At 43.8% G+C, this 20244-nt stretch overlaps 1 long non-coding RNA gene across 1 annotated transcript; it reads left to right on the forward strand.

The window, feature by feature from the left end:
- Positions 1-260: 260 nt before the first annotated feature.
- Positions 261-2350, forward strand: LOC118878237 (uncharacterized). Its single transcript, XR_011605303.1, has 3 exons — positions 261-537; positions 626-693; positions 793-2350. It is a non-coding gene; the product is annotated as an uncharacterized lncRNA (long non-coding RNA).
- Positions 2351-20244: the final 17894 nt, after the last annotated feature.

The raw sequence follows: 20244 nt of genomic DNA on the forward strand, positions 1-20244 counted from the left end.
TAGTCTAGTCTGGGTTGAGGTCCCTAGTGTGGCTGTGACCATTCTGCTTATCAGCAACTTATGGATTAGCCTCACCATTGGCGGCTCAACCCCTAGTTCTGTGAGAGATTCTGTTATAGCAGTGGGAAGCACGTTATTGAAGGCTCCCTCTATATCCAGGAAGGCGATCAGTGTGTATTCCTTGATGTTGAGTGATTTCTCGATGCTGTTTACCACCAAGTGTAGCGCCGATTCGGTTGACTTACCTTTGCACTATGGGTAAAAAACCCGATTTTGGTGCATAAACCTATTTATTTTCTTAATTAATTTTTATGAATGGCCCATACTAATCGAATCTAGACATCTTCATTTCAAAAAAACCGCCCTCCAAAAATTTTTGGTGGCAACTCTGTAGTATTGCCACTCCAACAAAGTCAGCTATTCGAGAGGCTTTGCTATGTCGTTAAATTGGCGCGAAAAATTGGCGAACTTTACGTGCTTGTTGTTTTCTGTGAAAAAAAAGTTTAATAAATATGAAAATGGAAATTCCTTGCAAAGGTATTTATTAATGCAAATTAGCTTAAACATTTGATTTTATGTGTCTTGTTGTCCACCTGTGAACTGTTTTATATGTGTATCTTTATAGATTTGAACTTACAATTGTGTTTGTGTTTTGTGGAGTATAACTTATTAATAGCACAGACTTGCAAAAGAGTAAGAACGAGAAATTGATTACAAAAGTGTCCTTATTGTCATACAACTAATCGTTTTTGCTCATTTTTGCTCCTTTTCGCTAAACTTGCGTTTATGTAGAGACATATGTGTTTGGTCACGGGGCTCTTCTTGCAGTTTGGGAAAGCAACAAACGCTCGCGAGAAGCATTGGAGACTTACATATTCGACAAATTGAATGCCGATCATCAAAATGAAACAATAATAAAAACAATATCAACTAAAATTACTAACTTTATAAATTACATAAATAAACATTTGCCTCGATGCTGCCGAAACATAAAGCGATTTAGACAAAAACACGCTATGTGGCTAGCCGGTAATATGACTATACTTTCTGATAGAAATGAATCCCCACAGAAGAAAGGTGGTCGTCCAAAATTGTCATATGAAGCTGCTGGTAAACGACTCAAAATAAAGTTGGCATCTGAACTTGCGGTAGAAAATGAAAATTCAACTCCTTTGTTACTACACGCTGCTAACATTTCCGCCAGAAAATCAACAGAAAATGAAATTATTAAAAAAAGTGATAGAACTGAATCGCTGGCTCCGAGTCCAATAACTTCTGAAAAGGCATTCGCTTTTTTTATGGAAAATGGATTTACTAAGCAGCAATACATAAATGTAAAACAAATTAGTAAACAACATGGCTGCGATATTTACCCCCCTTATTCGAAAATAGCTGAGGAGAAATTAAAATGTAGACCTGCTGGAATAGCATGGACCGAAAATGAAGCCAAAGTTTCCTTGCAAAACTTATTGAACCATACCGCTTCACGAATATTACTGATGCAAAAGGAAGTTTGTGAAGTACTTTCAGATGTTACTCATTGTACTCTTATTTTTAGCTACGGTTTTGATGGGTCTACTGGTCACAGTTTATACAAACAAAAATTTAGCATCGCAGAGGGTCAATCTTTAGATGATTCTCTTTTTGTTACATCAATGACTCCTATAAAAATGATAGATCAGAAACAAAGGGTCATTTGGTTAAATAAATCGCCTCAGTCCATAAGATTTTGCCGTCCTGTGAAAATTGCTTACGTAAAAGAAACAACGTCTCTTATATTAAAAGAAAATGAAAACTTGGACAATCAGATTAAAAACCTGGATATATACGTGCATCCTTATCAATCAGCCGAAATTTTTGTAAAATTTGATGGGCACCTGACACTTATAGACGGCAAGGTGTTAAATATATTAACAGGAACGAAATCCTGTCAGTTGTGTCCAATGTGTGGGGCAAAGCCCACCCAGCTTCTTACTATTACTGATTTTAACTCCAAAACGTTTGATATGAAGCCACATACGGATCAATATGGATTAAGTTCCCTTCATGCGTGGATCCGCTTTTTTGAATTCTTGCTCAAAATATCGTACAGAATTGAGCTTAGAAAGTGGCATGTCAAGGGAAATGACAAAATCGAATTGGAGGCACGTAAACATAAAGTTCAAGCAGCGTTTTGGAATGATATGGGGCTTCATGTGGACAAGCCGAGACAAAACGGCAGTGGCAATACAAATGACGGAAATACGGCGAGGCGGGCATTCTCCAACCCAAAATTATTGTCCTCTATATTAGGAATAGATCACAGTTTGATTCAGCGCCTACATGTAATTCTGATCGCCATAAATTGTCATTACCCTATAGATTCGGAAAAATTCAAAATATTCTGTTCAGAAACTTTTTCTATGTATATGGCTAATTACTTTTGGTACCCCATGTCGCCAACAGTGCACAAAGTTTTAGTACATGGATACATAATCATTGAAAAATCGATTGTTCCTGTTGGCTCTTTAGCAGAAAGTGCATCAGAAGCAAGACACAAACTTTTTAAGGCTGACAGAAAAGATCATGCCAGAAAATGTAGCCGGGTTGACAATATGTCAGATGTTTTTCACAGAGCTATGGATTCGTCTGATCCCCTATTATCTAGTTTTTGCTCAACAAAAACCAACCGGATGCCTCTGCCAGCAGAGGTTGTAGATCTTTTGGATTCGCCAATCATATCCCCAGGCACAGAAGACACAGATGAAGAAAATTGTAACGATGATGTAAGTGACACTTTTGAAATAGAATTAGAGGAAGAGGTACCAGACGATATTGAAAACTAAAAAACAAGGAAAAAATAAAAAGAGTAAGTTAAAATTGTTGAGTTATTAAAAAAAATTAATCGAATTTTTTTTCAGTGTTCTTCAAATGTAACAATGGATCCCAAATATGTTACCGGTTTTTTTCTATAATGTAACACCAAATAGGATTAAAATTATAATTTATAATAATTACTTATTTTAAAATGTATTTTTAACCACTGTGCGGTGGACAAATTAAAAAAAAAAACAAAAACCAAAATTTTGTTTAAATTTAAATAATACACCAAAAAAAGTTTCAAGTCAATATCTTAAAAACTAGAGTTTATGCACCAAAAACGGTTTTTTTGCCCATAGTGCTTTGGTGTAAGCGTGTTGTGCTTCTGATATTTGTGACGGGTCTACGGTGGCCCTTATGTGTAGGCTTATCATTCTTTCAAAGCTCTTAAGCAGGAATGATGTTAGGCTTATTGGCCTAAAATCCTTTGCTGTGGTGTGAGTGGCCTTCCCTGCCTTGGGAATGAAAACCACCTTTGTTTCTTGCCATGCTGTTGGTAGTTCTCCTACCGCCAGGATGGATTGGAAGATTTTTCTCAACCAGTTTACGGCTATTTGTCCTGCTTGCTGGATGTGAGCCGGTGTTATCCCGTCCGGTCCCGGCGATTTGTATGGTTTGAAACTATGAATGGACCATTTCATGTTGCGGTCTGATAGGAGTGGATCTATTTCGATTCCCTCTCCTGCTCCTCTTTCAGGTGGATGACCTGCTTGTTGGCTCCCCGGGAAGTGAGCATCTAGGAGCAGGTCCAAGGACTCTTTACTGGAGTCTGACCATGATCCATCGGCTTTTTGAAGATAGCCCAAAGGCGCGGCTGTCTTAGAGAGTATTTTCCTGAGCCTTGCGGCATCAGTTGTTTTTTCTATGTCAGAGCAGAAGGTCTGCCATGCCGTTCGTGTTGCTCTTCTAATGGCCTTTTTGTAGGAGGCTAGTTCAAACTTGTAGTTCAGCCAATTGGTGTCCTCATTTCCCGCCTTTGCTCTGTTAAACAGGCATCTGCAGTTGGTTCTGAGGATAGATAGTTGTTGGGTCCTCTTGGTTTCTCTGTGGGGCATGCAACTTTGAAGGCAGTGTTGCATGCCTCTGTGAATTTGTACACTGTTTCGTCCAGCTCATGTGGGTTTGTGATGCTTTCTGACGGTTCCATGGGGAGGATATTTGTCAGATCTTCTTTGTACCTGTGCCAGTCCTCTCGTCTGGGGTTGGCGAAGCTGACCGGCAAGGGCGAATCAAGGGACAATACGGTTTCTATGAATCTATGGTCCGAAAAGGAGTGCTCGTCAGAGTGCAGTCAGTTTTTGACTGCGCCTACGAGTGAATCTGATACCAAAGTTAGATCTATGATCGTTTGGCAAGCTTTAGTTATGAAAGTAGGGGAATTGCCTCTATTACATAAGAATAGGTTCGAATTTAGAATAAAATCAAAAAGAGACTCACCTCTGTCGTTGTTGTTTGGGCAACCCCACTGGGTGTGATGGGCGTTGGCGTCACAGCCTATTACCAATCCGTTCTTGAGCTTTTCGCATTCCTCTGCTAGTCCTCTGACCAGCGCATCTGGGGGGTTTTCCTTCTCAACGGCCAAATAGGCCGATAGAACCCTTATAGAGCCACTCTGCAGCTCCAGGCTTACTGCGGTGTTGTCTCCGTTGCTGTAATTGCGAAGTAGAAATATACTAAGATGCCTTTTGGCTAATATGCAGGTTCGAATTTTACCTTCTTTGGGGTCAAGCATAAGCTTGTATTCCTTTGTTCCTAGTCCAGCAACCTTGCCTCCTACTACACAAGGTTCCTGTACGAGGACTAGGTCGGCTCCGCCTTCTGTCAGGCGAAGCAGAAGTGCAGCAGACGCTGCTTTACTGTGGTGAAGGTTTATTTGTAGAAGTCTTAATGACATCTACAGCTTCAACCTCCACCACAGTGACGTCGACCTCCTCTGTGTCGCTGAGGTCTACGTCCTCGATTGCCGGTCCGAGCGCTCGCATCTCTCTGCTTAGCAACGAATCGGTAGAGTAGCCGTCCTCCGGCCCACCAGGTGCCTCCAACTCCTCAGCAAGCACCTACTCAGCTGGGTTGCCCGCAGAGCTGCTAGCGGCGTTGGAGTCGCCCTTATACACTTTGACGTGTATCGCACTGAACCCGAAGTTCAGCACTCCTCGAGCAGTCTCGATCGGAGCTACTGACTCCTTGTTCAGGACCAAAACCGCCTGGTTGACATCCCCTTCATGCTCCTCCACCTTGACGACTTTCCAGTCCTTCGTGGGGAGGTGCGGGTTGCATTCTTGCAACATGAAGAGGATGACCTCCGGCGCCTTGATCTCTGCTGGAAGCCAGATCCTGGCTCGTGGTCTACTGGGGACATCGCACCAGTCAAGCGCAACGATGTTCGCCCCTTCGTAAACCTCGCCGAGCTTGCTCGTCGCCTGTTTGTACATGTCAGCCGACCGCTGACTGTCGCATGCCACCACCTTGACGCTGCCCTGGTACCAGCCCGCGTCCATGCAGCAGGGCGAGGTGCCTGGCTTCTCTCGTACCATGCGCAGGCAAATGAGGGAAAGGTAGGAGTCCACTGCCTTCCACTTGTTTCTGGGGATCCTGCCCTCCGGATTTCCCCTGTCAATCAGGCCAAGTAAAACACGATTCTTCGTGATTTCGGCGAAAGAGACCGATGGCTGGATCTTAGATCTCTTCGCTGATGGCCCGGGTAGTTTGAGGGATCGCTGCCTTTTCGCCTGAGTCGCCTCTTGAGTGGGCTTTTCCTGCCCGTAGTTTGGAAGCACCTTCCTTGCCCACTCTACCTTTTTTAGCCATTCAGGCGAAGGCGTGGCAACGGTGCTCCTGGTGTGTGAACGCAGAGTCTGGGCGGCAGTCCGCCTTTCTGCGTATGTATATTTAGCACCAGCGGGTGGCCCGAGCGCCTTGGCAGTGCCTACCGTTGCTTTCGGCGCAGATGCGCACGTAGCGAAGGCGTTTGCGGCTGGCTTTCTGCCACCCATCATCCCCAGTTTGGGATGCGGCCCTTTCTGGACCGTGCTGGTATGGAAGGTGGAACCAGTGTTCGTCTTATCCATGGGTTTTTAAGAGTACCCGTCTCTGTGTTTTTTGTTTTTGTGTTTTCTGTTTTCTGCTCCATAATTTGGTCCCACGAGTTGCGGAGAAGGGGAAAAGTCCGCCCGGGCAGAGATCCGCGATGCCCGGGTTAGGCGATAGTTAGAACAGGGGGTCGCCATGTCCCTGAGCACACCGTTTGAGACTAGGCTAGTTTTGATCCGGGCCCCCAGCCAGGCTGACTCTTGGCACGGTCCTTATTACACCGTAGTTCGGCCCGGATTGAGATGTTGTTTGGGAGGGGAGTTGGGTAGGTGTTGTGTTGGGAGTGGGTTTGTGTAAAGCAACTATTTAGATGCGGCTGAACAACTCGCATCGTCGGTATTGCTTCGTTGCAAAATACCCGCTGGCTGTCCGGGACTGTTTATTTACTGGGGTTTCCGTCCACGATTAATAGCATGGTATTTCTTCGGCGAGACCGCGGATACTTTCCTAAGAAATCCAGGTACAACTTTTGAATGGGTCGATCTGTCCGTACTTCCTTCCCCATCACTGGTCGCTTTATCTGCGTTGTGTGCTTGTTCTCTTTGCAGTTTTCTCATGCTGCTACCATTTTGGGCCAGTCTCGCTAAGTTCTTCGCCATACCCCCATGCATTGCCATGTCGCCGCCGTGGGCTTGCTGGATCAGAGTGGTCGTCAATGCTTCCGGAATCCAGAGTTTCCATTCAAATTCCTCACTTTCCTCCCTATTGAAGTGTGTCTTCTTGAATAGAAGTCCTTCTTCCACACGTAAGTCCGGAAATTTATCTCTTCCTTGCTCTTCAATCAACTGCAGTCTTTCCAGGTATTCAGGACTCTCAAACTCCGTTGTTTCAAAATCGAAGAATTCGAAATCGGCGGTTTCATTCGGCCGAGATAGCATGTCGGCCACGATGTTGTCTTTCCCTTTCCTATGCTCTATGTTAAAGTCGAATGCTAACGACCACCGCGCCAACCTCCCGTTCAAATCCTTAAGCGTCATAAGCCATTGCAGGCTTGCATGGTCGGTAACGATCGTGAACGGCATCAACTCCACATAGGGACGGAATCTTTCCACGGCTTTTACGGCCTTTTCCGTTACGCTGTAATTGAGTTGTGCTCCTCTCAGTTTCGCCGAAAAGAATGCTATTGGCCGGTCCAATCCTTCTACGTCTTGCTGGTATAATTCTGCCCCAATTCCTACATGGCTGGCGTCACACTGTATCCAGAAGTGTTTTCCAAAGTCTGGATGAGCTAATACCGGCGCACAGGTAAGTGCTTTCTTCAGCGTTTCGAATGCCTTGGTTGCTTCCTCCGTCCACATAAATTTTGTTACGTACGCCCTCCCCCATAATTGTTTGTTTAATTTACTGATATATAGGTATATAATTTTAAATAATCATATTATATTATTAATTTAATTAATTAATTAATATAATTATAATATGTTAATTAATTAATTTAATTAATAATTATAATTAAAATATGTTTCTTTATAATTATATAGTGAAATATGTGAAATTTTACCAGCCTGATTTTGCCTGATCTGTAGAATTTCTATTAATTGTACATTTTTGCATCGCAGGTGCATATAGATATAATAAAAAACAATTAAAGATGTGCGCTCTTGGAAGCGCTGTCGGTTCACTTTTCCGTAGTCCGGCTTGGTGCGCTGGACGGGACCGGTGATGGCTGCACAGGCTATTATGTTGTGCGCTATTGGAAGCGCTGTTGGTTTACTTTTCCGTAGTCCGGCTTGGTGAGCCGGGCGGGACCGGTGCTGGCTGCACAGGGTATTTTAATTTCCCACGGAGGTGCAAGGGGCGGACTGCCACACACACAAGTCTTCTCTTTTTTTTAAATTTAATTTTTGGTCATTGGTCGCCATTTAGTAAATTTAAAGCTATTTAACTTTATCCACTTTTGTTTTGGGAATAAACTTCATCCACTTTTGTTTTATTAAAGTTTATATTTTATTGAATCCATCGCCATTTGGTAGATATATAATTTCTATCGACTTTAAATGTTGTTTATTAAAAAGACTTTTAGTTTGATTGCTTTGCTTTGGGGCAGAAGCGACTTGATCGCTCGCTCCTAACTTGTTTTATTTGATCTTCTTTATGTAGGCTTACTTATAAAAATTAAGCTACATGGAGGGATGACAGCCATAGCTGCTTAGGCTTTCTTGAATGATCTTTAATTCTATTGCATTCGTGCATATGGGTAACGATCGCTTAGCTATGCCGGCAGAGACGCTGGCAGAGCTGCGGTCGACGCTTATGTATAAATGTGTAAGGCTGACGGAGGGTCGCCGCGGTAGGGAGAGGTACTATGTTCACTTGGTGCCAGAGCGGCCGCGCATGGCAATTATGCTGACTCTGCAATGTCCAGTCCCAGTGCACTCAAGAGTGGACATATTACCGTGCACTTGGGGAACTGCTTGGGTCGTAGATTTGTATGTAAGTATTGTGGCCAAGTGCTACAATGTGTTTGTACTTATATTAATGCATAACACTGAGTACAGTGTGCATTCGATATGTGAACATGCTACATCTCCCTCTTTTTGAAAAATAACGTAATTCTTTGAAGTTATCTTAGTATATGTATATAAATATAAATGCACATTTTATTTTATTTTCCTACGATTTTTGTTTTTGTTTTATATTATTATTATTTTTTTTTTGTCTTCGAATCAGAAAGTACTATTTTGAATCAAAATGTAATATTTATATATTTTTTGTATATTTTGTGCATTATAATTATGGTTCTTATTTTATGTATGGCCATACGTGATATATATGTAAGAGAATCAACGTGATTATGAAATAAACATTTTTAACCTAACCTGTACTGTTTGTTTCTTATTTTAATTATTTGTTTGAAATTACTATGTTATCTTTTTCATCTACACTTTCAACCTTATAGGGTCTAGTATACTTAAAGTCTAGCTTATGCCCCGTTAAATTTTTCAATAAAACCTGATCTCCTATTTTTATACCCGTTACTCGTAGAGTAAAAGGGTATACTAGATTCGTCGGAAAGTATGTAACAGGCAGAAGGAAGCGTTTCCGACCCCATAAAGTATATATATTCTTGATCAGGATCACTAGCCGAGTCGATCTAGCCATGTCCGTCTGTCCGTCTGTCCGTCTGTCCGTCTGTCTGTCCGGATGAACGCTGAGATCTCGGAAACTATGAGAGCTAGGCTATTGAGATTTGGCGTACAGATTCCTGAGCTTCTTACGCAGCGCAAGTTTGTTTCAGTAGACTGCCACGCCCACTCTAACGCCCACAAACCGCCCAAAACTGTACCTCCTACAGTTTTGATGCTAGATAGAAAATTTTAACTGAAATGTATTGTTCTTATCAATACCTATCGATTGACCCAAAAAAAGGTTTGCCACGCCCACTTAAACGCCCACAAACCGCGAAAACCTGTGACGCCCACAATTTGCATGCTAGATAAAAAATTTTAACTGAAATGTATTGGTGTCGTCAATACCTATCGATTGATCCAAAAATAAATTTGCTACGCCCACTCCAACGCCCATAACGCTTAAATCTGTCTACCGCCGGTAGGTGGCGCATTTTAATCTCGCTTTGCTGCTTGCATATCTCCATTTCCCTTTGAGTAACGGGTATCTGATAGTCGAGGTACTCGACTATAGCGTTCTTCCTTGTTTTTTGTTGTTTTTGTTCGTATACGTTGGGCAGAGAAGCTTAACTTGAGTTTGCCTAGGCTAAACTATTTTTTCTTTTTTTTTTGCGCCTGAATTTTTTTGTTTACTTTGATGTCTGGTAGTGACTTTCAGAATTTTATTATTCAACTGAATATTTTTCAACTCTATGAAGTGAAAAATAATCAGACAAGAGTTTATTATTAATCTGATGATAGTCTAGGTTAGGTTAGGTTAGGGCGGCTGTCGGACTATAGTCCGACACACTTAGACCTCAATGGGTCCATTGTGATACCGCATGATCTCGTTTTTTTCTTTCTCTAGGGTACCGTTTCTAGTAGTTTCAGCCTGTGTTAAGCTGATCAGCATGTCTTCCACCCGGAAGATTTAATAAAGGCCCTTATGTTTTTGAGATTCATCTCCGATATTTCGGTAAGATCGTCGATGAAGGGGCTTCTTAAGTGTTTCAGTCTGAGTCTGCATAGGGCTGGGCAGAAGCAGAGAAGGTGTTCTACCGTTTCCACTTCTTCCTCATCCCTACAGCTTCTGCAGAAATCATTTTGACGGGCTTTTAGCCTGCTGGCATGTGCGCCAACAAGCCAGTGGCCTGTAAGAGCTCGAATCAACATGCCACACTCTGTGCGGCTGAGTTTAAGTAACTCTGAGGTTATTTTGTTGTTTATCACAGGCCTTGTTTGGTGAGAGATACGACACTGTGGTGCGTTTTGCCAATGGGTGTTGGCTAGTGTGTTGAAGTAGTTTTTATACCCGTTACTCGTAGAGTAAAAGGGTATACTAGATTCGTCGGAAAGTATGTAACAGGCAGAAGAAAGCGTTTCCGACCCCATAAAGTATATATATTCTTGATCAGGATCACTAGCCGAGTCGATCTAGCCATGTCCGTCTGTCCGTCCGTCCGTCTGTCCGTCTGTCCGTCTGACCGTTTGTCCGTATGAACGCTGAGATCTCGGAAACAATACAAGCTACAATACTGGGGTTGGGCATGCAGATTCCTGGGATTCCTGCGCAGCGGAAGTTTGTTTCAGCAGAGTGCCATGCCCACTCTAACGCCCACAAACCGCCCAAAACTGTGACTCCTACAGTTTTGATGCTAGAATAAAAATTTTAACTGAAATGTATTGTTCTCGTCAATACCTATCGATTGGCCCAAAAAAAAGTTTGCCACGCCCACACTAACGCCCACAAACCGCCCAAGCCTGTGGCGCCCCCAATTTTCATGGTAGATAAAAAATTTTAACTAAATCGTATTGGTCTCGTCAATACCTATCGATTGATCCAAACCCTCAATCCCACTTTAACGCCCATAACGCTTAAATCTGTCGACCGCCGGTAGGTGGCGCATTAAATCTCGCTTTGCTGCTTGCATATCTCCATTTCCCTTTGGTCCCATTAGCTGAGTAACGGGTATCTGATAGTCGAGGTACTCGACTATAGCGTTCTTCCTTGTTTAAATTTAGCTTGCAAGTAGCCATGGGCATACCGACATTCTCCTCTCCTGGGAGTAGAGGCTTGGTGGTGCCCTGCCTGGCTAATTCGTCCGCTATGCAGTTGCCTACGATGTCCCGGTGACCCGGAACCCATATTAGGCTGATAGTAAACTGATTTGCCATCTCGTGGAGAGATCTGCGACAGTCTGCTATTGTACGGGAGTTGGTGCTTGTCGAGTAGATCGACTTAATAGCCGCTTGGCTGTCACTATATATGTTTAGGTGTCCTCTCTGGAGACTAAAGTTCCCTAAACAGGCTAGTGCTTCTTTTATAGCGTGAAGCTCCGCCTGAAAGACGCTACAGTGGTCCGGGAGCCTGAATGACTTCCTGATATCTAATTGTTCGGAGTATACACCTCCGCCAACGTGTCCTTCTAATTTGGAGCCATCTATATAGAAACAGATTGCGTCCGTCGTGCCCGGTCGGACCTGCTCCCATTCCTCTCTATCAGGAATCAGGGCCCCAAAGGGTGTGTGACTATATTCGATGGATTTGCATAGATCCGTGATCTTCGGAATCGATTTATCATGCTGGAGAATTTTAGCATGGCCATAAAATTGGGCTTTCCACTGCCCTGTGTCCCTCAGTCGAATAGCTTCCAATTTGGCTCTTTCCATGCCTGCTAAGTCCAGGCTAGGGAGGTTCAAGATCGCATTCAGCGCTTCATTCGGGGTGGTTCGAAGGGCTCCACTAATATACAAAGCCGCCATTCGCTGTACTTTGTTTAGAGGAGTCGGTTGTCTCTTGGTTGTTTAAGCCCCATTTGACGCGCTTATCTAGTACTAACCCCAAGTAACTGGCGTGATCGCTAAAAGAGAGATAACAATTGTTTAGAATGGGTCGGTTAAGTTGTGGAATTTTGTACCTATTTGTAAATAGAACAAGTTCCGTTTCCGAGGGATTTACCCCGAGTCCGTTCGCTATCGTCTATTCCGATAGTAATTTAAGTTTGGCGGTCATAAGATCGCAAAGTGTTTGTGGATATTTTCCATTTAAGATGATGGCGACGTCGTCTGCGTATGTCACGACCTTACAGCCTCCCCCTTCCAGAATCCGCAGTGGTTCATTTACTGCGATATTCCACAATAGGGGTGATAGTACACCTCCTTGCGGGGTGCCTCTGTTCACTAGTCTAGTCTGGGTTGAGGTCCCTAGTGTGGCTGTGACCATTCTGCTTATCAGCAATTTATGGATTAGCCTCACCATTGGCGTCTCAACCCCTGGTTCTGTGAGAGATTCTGTTATAACAGTGGGGAGCACGTTATTGAAGGCTCCCTGTATATCTAGGAAGGCGATCAGTGTGTATTCCTTGATGCTGAGTGATTTCTCGATGCTGCTGACCACCAAGTGTTCGTTCTTAAATGCTTTGCTATTTATTTATTGAATCTTCTCCCTTTGGATACTAACAATAAGTGTATCAAATCTTAGACTAATTAATCTAACTCACAGTCATATGACTGATGTTGTGCTAAAGGGGCCCGAAAGTTATAGCTGGCTTGGCAGGTCGTTGCGTTGTAGACGGGATCGGCTGGAAACCCAAGTCAAGCCTCTTGCGAGGCGATTGGGGTGCACAGAGAGTTTTTCGTTGTAGGACGCTTTTTGTTTGTCTATTTCATCTTTAACGGTAAGAATGCTTAGGTCCCTGTGGATGTTTTGGTTGCGAATATACCATGGTGCCCCAGTGATAGTTCGCAGGATTTTCGATTGAGCGCGCTGTATAATGTCTATGTTGCTTCTGCTGGCGTTCCCCCATAGCTGGGAGCCATATGTCCAGATGGGCTTGAGAGTGGAGTTGTAGAGCAAAACCTTGTAGTCCAGACGCAGGGGCGAACGAGCGTTAAGAATCCAGTGGAAGCTGCTGGCCTTTAGTTTTAGATGTACTTTCTTGCGTTCGATGTGTCTTCTCCAGGTTAGTCGTCTGTCAAGGTGGACGCCGAGATACGTTACATCGTTGACTTGGGGAATCTGCGTATTATTCAATAATAGTGGAGGGCATGTTTGCCTGTTGAGAGTAAACGTTATGTGTTTACATTTTTGTTCATTTATTTTAATCCGCCAATCAGATAGCCACCTCTCTACTACGAGGAGGTGGTTTGCTAGCTGTGTTGTGGCTCGGCCTGGGCACCTCGAGCGACTTAAAATTGCGGTGTCGTCAGCGAACGTAGATGTTGTTAGCTGCTCGTTCGTGGGAATATCCGCTGTGTATAGGAGGAACAGAGTAGGCCCTAGCGCGCTTCCTTGCGGGACTCCAGCTTTGATAATGTAGTCGTCGGATGTTGTTGTATTGCACCTTACTGCGAAGGACCTGTTGTATAGATACGACTCAAGAAGCTTGTGAGTGTAATCAGGTAAGTGTGTTTTGATTTTGTGCATGAGGCCATCTAGCCATACTCGATCGAAGGCTTGAGATACATCGAGGAATATTGCGCTGCAGTATTCCCGATGCTCAAGGCTGTGCGTATTACTGATGTTATTCTGTTAACTTGTTCGATTGTTCCATGGTTTTGACGAAATCCAAATTGATGAGCAGGGATAACATTGTGTGCTCCTAGGTATGGTGTTATGCGAGTTAGAAGGCATTTTTCGAACAGCTTAGACAGACACGATAATAAACTAATTGGTCTGTAGGATGACGGAATTGTGTGGTCTTTTCCGGGCTTCGGTATCATAATGATAATAGATTTTTTCCATTTTTTCGGATAGTAGCCGAGAGTTATAATCCCATTGAAGAGCTTACAGATAACCTCAATGGCAGAGTATGGAAGTTCAATTAACATTTTTGGGGTTATTTGGTCACCGCCAGGGGCCTTTTTTGGTTTCAGTTCCCCAATGACTTTCGCGATCTCCTTTGGCTGAAACAATGGTGGTAGGGAAATAGATTCAGATTCGATTTGTGGTAGGAAAAATGAACCAGTGGCAGGGTTCGGCTGGAAGACGTTTCTTAGATGTAGCGCAAAAGTTTCGGCTCTATCTTCGTCGCTGCGGGCCCAGATGCCAGATGAGTTTCTTATCGGAGTCACTGTTTCGATTGGAGAGCTCAGATTTGGGTGAGCCCTCCACAGAGGATGTTTTGTACTGGTTGGCGATAGTTTTGTAATGTACTGCAGCTGTGCATTTTCTGTTTCTTGCTTTAGAGCTCGATTTAGTGAGCGAGTGGCTTCCTTAAGACGTTGTTTTGATGACGGCGATCTGTTGGCTTGCCAGGCACGTCGCAGGCGCCTCTTTTCTAGGACTAACCGTTCAATTTGCAGATTAGTTTTGAAGTGGTTGGTTTGCGCGTCCCTGCCTTGTGGTGTTGAGATAGTGGCTGCCTCCACGAATACTTCTTCAAGAGCATCGGTAGAGCAGTCGATGTCCGCTTCGATGTTGAAGTGAGGTGTTAATTTGATGTGTGAGCTTACATACTTTTTATATTTTAACCAGTTGGTTCTGTGCGACGTCAGCCTGAGGGGGTGATCTGTGGTTCTTGTGCTTTGAAGAAGAGTTATTAGCACTGGCGAGTGGTCTGACGACAGGTCCGAAAGCGCTTTGGCGCTTATTTTATTGCGGGGAATGTTTTTTGTCACCGCAAAGTCTATTAGGTCTGGAACTTTCCTGGGGTCTGTTGGCCAGTATGTGGGGCTGCCAGGGGAAACATAGTCTAATTTGTTGTTCGGTTTTATGATTGCATTGTATAATTGCCGTCCTTTGGGAGTCACAAGGCGTGATCCCCAGTGCGTGTGTTTGGCATTATAGTCCCCTGCAGCTATAAAGCGGTCTCCAAGCAAGTTGTAGAAGTCCATGAATTGTCCTTCAGAAATTGTAAAGCGAGGCGGGCAGTAGACAGCGGCTATGGTGAGGTTTCCGTTGCCTGACTGCACTTTGATAGCCGTGGCTTGCAGGTAATTAGTTGAAAACCTTTGGTGAAAGTGGTGCTTGATGCGTTCCCTGATTAGGATGCCGGTTCCGCCGTGGGCTTTACCATCTGGATGGTCTGTGCGGTAGAAAGTGTAGCCTCTTATTTGGAAGTTGTATTTGTTTGTGAGGTGCGTCTCTACCAGTAGCATAATGTCGATATGATTTTCATTCAGGAACTGTGTTACTTCAAGGTTGTGCCGTGAAACGCCATTGGCGTTCCACATTGTTATTCGTAGGTTTGCCATCTGATTATTTGGACTGCTTAGCTGCAAGTAGCTGTAACACCATGTTCTGGTTTTGAACCAGTGTTTGCATGGTCGTTTTCATGAATGACATGAGTTCCATCATACTTTGTTGCATGGTGACCATCATAGTTTCCAGAGCGCTTTGCGACTGTTCTTGGATCTGCTGAGCGTTTCCTAGATTAGACTGGAGTGGGTTTTCCGTCCCCGATCGAAGGGCATCGGCGTATGAGAATCCTTTCTGGGTATTTAGTTGACCAAAGGAGGATCTTGCAGCCGTGCCGAAAAATACTTCCGGCGTCGTACGCGAGTAAGTGTACGCATTTTGGGTTTTCTGATGACGCGTTGCTATCACTTTTCGCATGCGGTCCTTCATCTCCTTGTAGACCGGACTGCCCCTGTAGTTTGCCGTGTGGTTACCTTGGCAGTTAACGCATTTTTTCTTTTTGGGGTCTTCTTTGTTGGCAGGGCAGTTAGCCGAATTGTGGAAGTCTCCACAAGCTACACAGACTGTTCGAAGCGAACAGTATGCCCTGGTGTGTCCATACTCCTGACAATTTGTGCATTGCACTGGGCCGTTCCTTTTATGTGGCTCTTCCACGTTAATTCTTCGGTGCAATAAGTATTGCAGGTTATAAATGGGGTGCACTTCATTTTTCTTTAAGACTCTGCTGTCTGGCTCCAGCTCGACCCTGAAGTGTGGTTGCGGCTCCTTGTTCCTGTTTATAATGTTACTGACGTTCTTTGCAGAAAACCCCTTTTCCTTAAGAGCATCGATAACTTCCTTGGCGGTTACGTCGGGCTCGATTCCTTTTATTACCACTTGCAGGCCCTTACTGCTTTTTAGTTGGTACGTGTAGTAGCTTTTCCTAGCTTCCTCCAGGTATTTGGATACTGCTCGGAAATGTTCTTCAGATTTGGTCTGAAGCTTGGTTTCATGGATATCCCCTTTTGTGACCGGAACAACATGAAAGTTTCCGTCTCCGGTCAGCGCAACAATTTTGTTGACCAGGGCGTTCGAGATTTTCTCCCTAATGTAAATTGGTGGGGGCTTAGGTTTCGGTTGGGTCTCCTGAGCCCGTCCTGATTCATTTTCTGCTAGAAGCGCAAATCGATTGCTGTCGGGTCTCCCGGGTAATATATCTTCTACTTGGACACGGTTTATTTTTGACTTGTTACCTACCGCGGTGTTCTGCGGGCTAAGCTTACGCTTGATATGGATGAACCGATCTAGTCCGGTCTGTATGGCCGGACCCGCTTGCTGAATTTTGTTTTGGTTTTGATTTGTTCTCGTTGTTTTTGTTGCCGTTGTATTTAGAGCTGCGGTTGCAGTCGATTCCGAAATAATAGTCGTAGCTGTGGTTGTCGTTGGTTTTTTAGTTAAATTTAGTGCGGATGCAGAAGTTTTACCGTTGCATGTTGTTGGTGCGCCAGGGGTCGAAACTGATGGTGGGGGGGTTTTGCATTGTTGACTCCACGCCGTCGGAGTAGGGGTAGCCGTAAGTAAGCATGGTGAGCAAGATCGTGCTCTTTGGCTATCGACCGACAGTAGGGTCGTTTTTTGCACTTCGCTATCACGCGTTGAGACATACGAAAAGTAACCGTCTCTTCGGCTCGCGGAGCTGAGTCGCTCTTTATTCTGTTCGTAGCTCATTGAGCTTTATTAGCGTGGCACTTATTTATTATTATAAGATAAAATAATTATGTGCTAGTTTAAGACATTACACCGATTTTGTGGGTTGAAACCTAAATTTCTTTGGGTTTTAGCGTCTTTTCGCTTATTTGAAATTAACCTGTTTAGTTTTTGTGTTTTGTTTGCATTAATTTATCAACTTTCATGCACTTTTCGCGGAGCTCGCACAAGACACGTCCACTCTCTTCAGCGGTCGCAAGACGACGAGAGTGTAGCGCCGATTCGGTTGACTTACCTTTGGTGTAAGCGTGCTGTGCCTCTGATATTTGTGTCGGGTCTACGGTGGCCCTTATGTGTAGGCTTATCGTTCTTTCAAAGCTCTTAAGCAGGAATGATGTTAGGATTATTGGTCTAAAATCCTTTGCTGTGGTGTGAGTGGCCTTCCCTGCCAAGGGAATGAAAACCACCTTTGTTTCTTGCCACGTTGTTGGTAGTTCTCCTACCGCCAGGATGGATTGGAAGATTTTTTTCAACCAGTTTATGGCTATTTGTCCTGCTTGTTGGATGTGAGCCGGTGTTATCACGTCCGGTCCCGGCGATTTGTATGGTTTGAAACTATGAATGGACCATTTTATGTTGCGGTCTGATAGGAGTGGATCTAATTCGATTCCCTCTCCTGCTCCTCTTTCAGGAGGATGACCGGATTGTTGGCTCCCCGGGAAGTGAGCGTCTAGGAGCAGGTCCAAGGACTCTTTACTGGAGTCCGACCATGATCCATTTGCTTTTTAAAGATAGCCCAAAGGCGCGGCTGTCTTAGAGAGTATTTTCCTGAGCCTTGCGGCATCAGTTGTTTTGTCTATGTCAGAGCAGAAGGTCTGCCATGCCGTTCGTTTTGCTCTTCTAATGGCCTTTTTGTAAGAGGCTAGTTCACACTTGTAGTTCAGCCAATTAGTGTCCTCATTTCCCGCCTTTGCTCTGTTAAACACGCATCTGCAGTTGCTTCTGAGGATTGATAGTTGTTGGGTCCACCAGGGTGGTTTTTTCCTTCCCCTTGGTTTCCCTGTGGGGCGTGCAACTTTGAAGGCAGTGTTGCATGCCTGTGTGAATTACTGTTACTGTTACTTACTGTTCCGTCTAGCTCCTGTGGGTTAGTGATGCTTTCTGACGGTTCCATGGGAAGAATATTCGTCAGAACTTCTTTGTACATGTGCCAGTCGGCTCGTCTGGGGCTAGCGAAGCTGACCGGCAAGGGCGAATCAAGGGACAATGCAGTTTCTATAAATCTATGGTCCGAAAAGGAGTGCTCGTCAGAGACTGCCCAGTTTATGACTGCGCCTACGAGTGAATCTGATACCAAAGTTAGATCTATGATCGTCGCCGGTCCGAGCGCTCGCATCTCTCTGCTTAGCGACGAATCAGTAGAGTAGCCATCGTCCGGCCCACCAGGTGCCTCCAACTCCTCAGCAAGCACCTGTTCGGCTGGGTTGCCGGCAGAGCTTCTAGCGGCGTTAGAGTCGCCCTTATACACCTTGATGTGTATCGCACTGAACCCGAAGTTCAGCACTCCTCGAGCAGTCTCGATCGGAGTGACTTTTTGGGTACTAATAAAAGTGGGCTATTATAAGGTGATATGGAGGGTTCCACCGCGTTGTTCGTATTTCAATAGAAGTTAGCCCTTTTGACTTGGTAACTTCTAGACTTATTTCCTGTATATTGATTATATATTTATTTTGGATATATTTAAAAACATGGGAATTTTGTTAACATTGATATTTCCGCACGTGTCTATTAAAAAGTATAATTTCTTTCCTGTTGCTACATGTATAAAAGTGACGAAAGTGCTTTGGCTGAGATTGATGGTGTGAATTTTAATATTTCTTACTGTTGTGTACCTATGGGTTGTTGGGAGTTTCCCGAAGCGTTTTGGGCTACCCTAACATTGATGTTTTTATTATTGTTATAACCTCCATTTTGTTCTTTATTTCCTCTATAACTTCCTCTATTGTTATTATTATTATTGTTATTTTAATAATTATTATCATTATAGTTCTGTACGTTGTTGCGATTATAATTATAATTATAATTATTATTAAAATAACCGAGAACATTGCCTCAACCGCGATAACTATTTTTAAAATTGTTGTTTCCACTCTGCGTGTACAAAATTGAGTTGGCGTTGCCTGTTATTTCAGTACTACTTTGTATGTACTTAGTCACGGCTTCATTCATAGCTGAGAAGTTGCTTGTCTCTAAAATTGTTTTTAGGCGGCCATGCTCACAATTTTTAACCGTTGTGGTGATGGCTTCCTTTATGTTGAATTTGTCAGCATTTTCGACTGGAAGGCCTTCGTCAATGTACGAAGTTTCAAGGAGCTTTTGTAAATTGTCTATTTCTGTTGTACATTTCTCGGCTGTTTTGCCTTTCTGGCTTGTTTTCGCCATTTTGGCTTTGACTGCGTCAGATGTTCCACCGACTATAGTGTCTTGCAATTTTTGTATAATAGAATTTATTGGTAGCTCATTGTGCACCTTGTATAATGTAGATCCTATAATTTTTTATTTAATGACTTCTACAGTTAAATTTTTGAATGTGCCTTTAGTCAAGTTAACCAACTTCAAAGCTGTTACAAATCTTTGAAGGTGTATCTTTTGTCCGCATTCTAGATATCTTTTATATATGCCCTTTGGTTTGCTCGATCTGCCATTATGTTTTTATACCCGTTACTCGTAGAGTAAAAGGGTATACTAGATTCTTCGGAAAGTATGTAACAGGCAGAAGGAAGCGAGTCAATCTAGCCATGTCCGTCTGACCGCCTGTCCGTCTGTCTGTCTGTCTGTCCGGATGAACGCTGAGATCTCGAAAACTACAAGAGCTAGGCTATTGAGATTTGGCATGCAGATTCTTGAGCTTCTTCCACAGCGCAAGTTTGTTTCAGCAATGTGCCACGCCCACTGTAACGCTCACAAACCGCCCAAAACTGTGGCTCCTACAGTTTTGATGCTAGAGTAAAACTTGACCCAAAAAAAAGTTTGCCACGCCCACTTCAACGCCCACAAGCCGCCCACAAACTTCAAAAAATCGTAAGTATGAACACGGATATCTCGGAAAATATCAAAGATAGAAAATTGGGATTTCAGATTTAGATTCCGTAGCCTTAAGCGCAGCGCAAGTTTGTTACGCGAATATGCCTGGCCCACTCTAACGCCCACAAACCGCCCGAACCTGTGGCGCCTACAATATTCATGCTAGAAAAAAATTTTAACTTATATGTAATAGTCTCGTCAATACCTATCGATTGTGCCAAAAAAAAGTGTGCCACGCCCACTCTAACGCCCACAAGCCGCCTATGCCTGTGGCGACCA

This window comes from Drosophila suzukii (genome assembly GCF_043229965.1).
Source record: "Drosophila suzukii chromosome 2 unlocalized genomic scaffold, CBGP_Dsuzu_IsoJpt1.0 scf_2c, whole genome shotgun sequence".
NCBI lineage: Eukaryota > Metazoa > Arthropoda > Insecta > Diptera > Drosophilidae > Drosophila > Drosophila suzukii.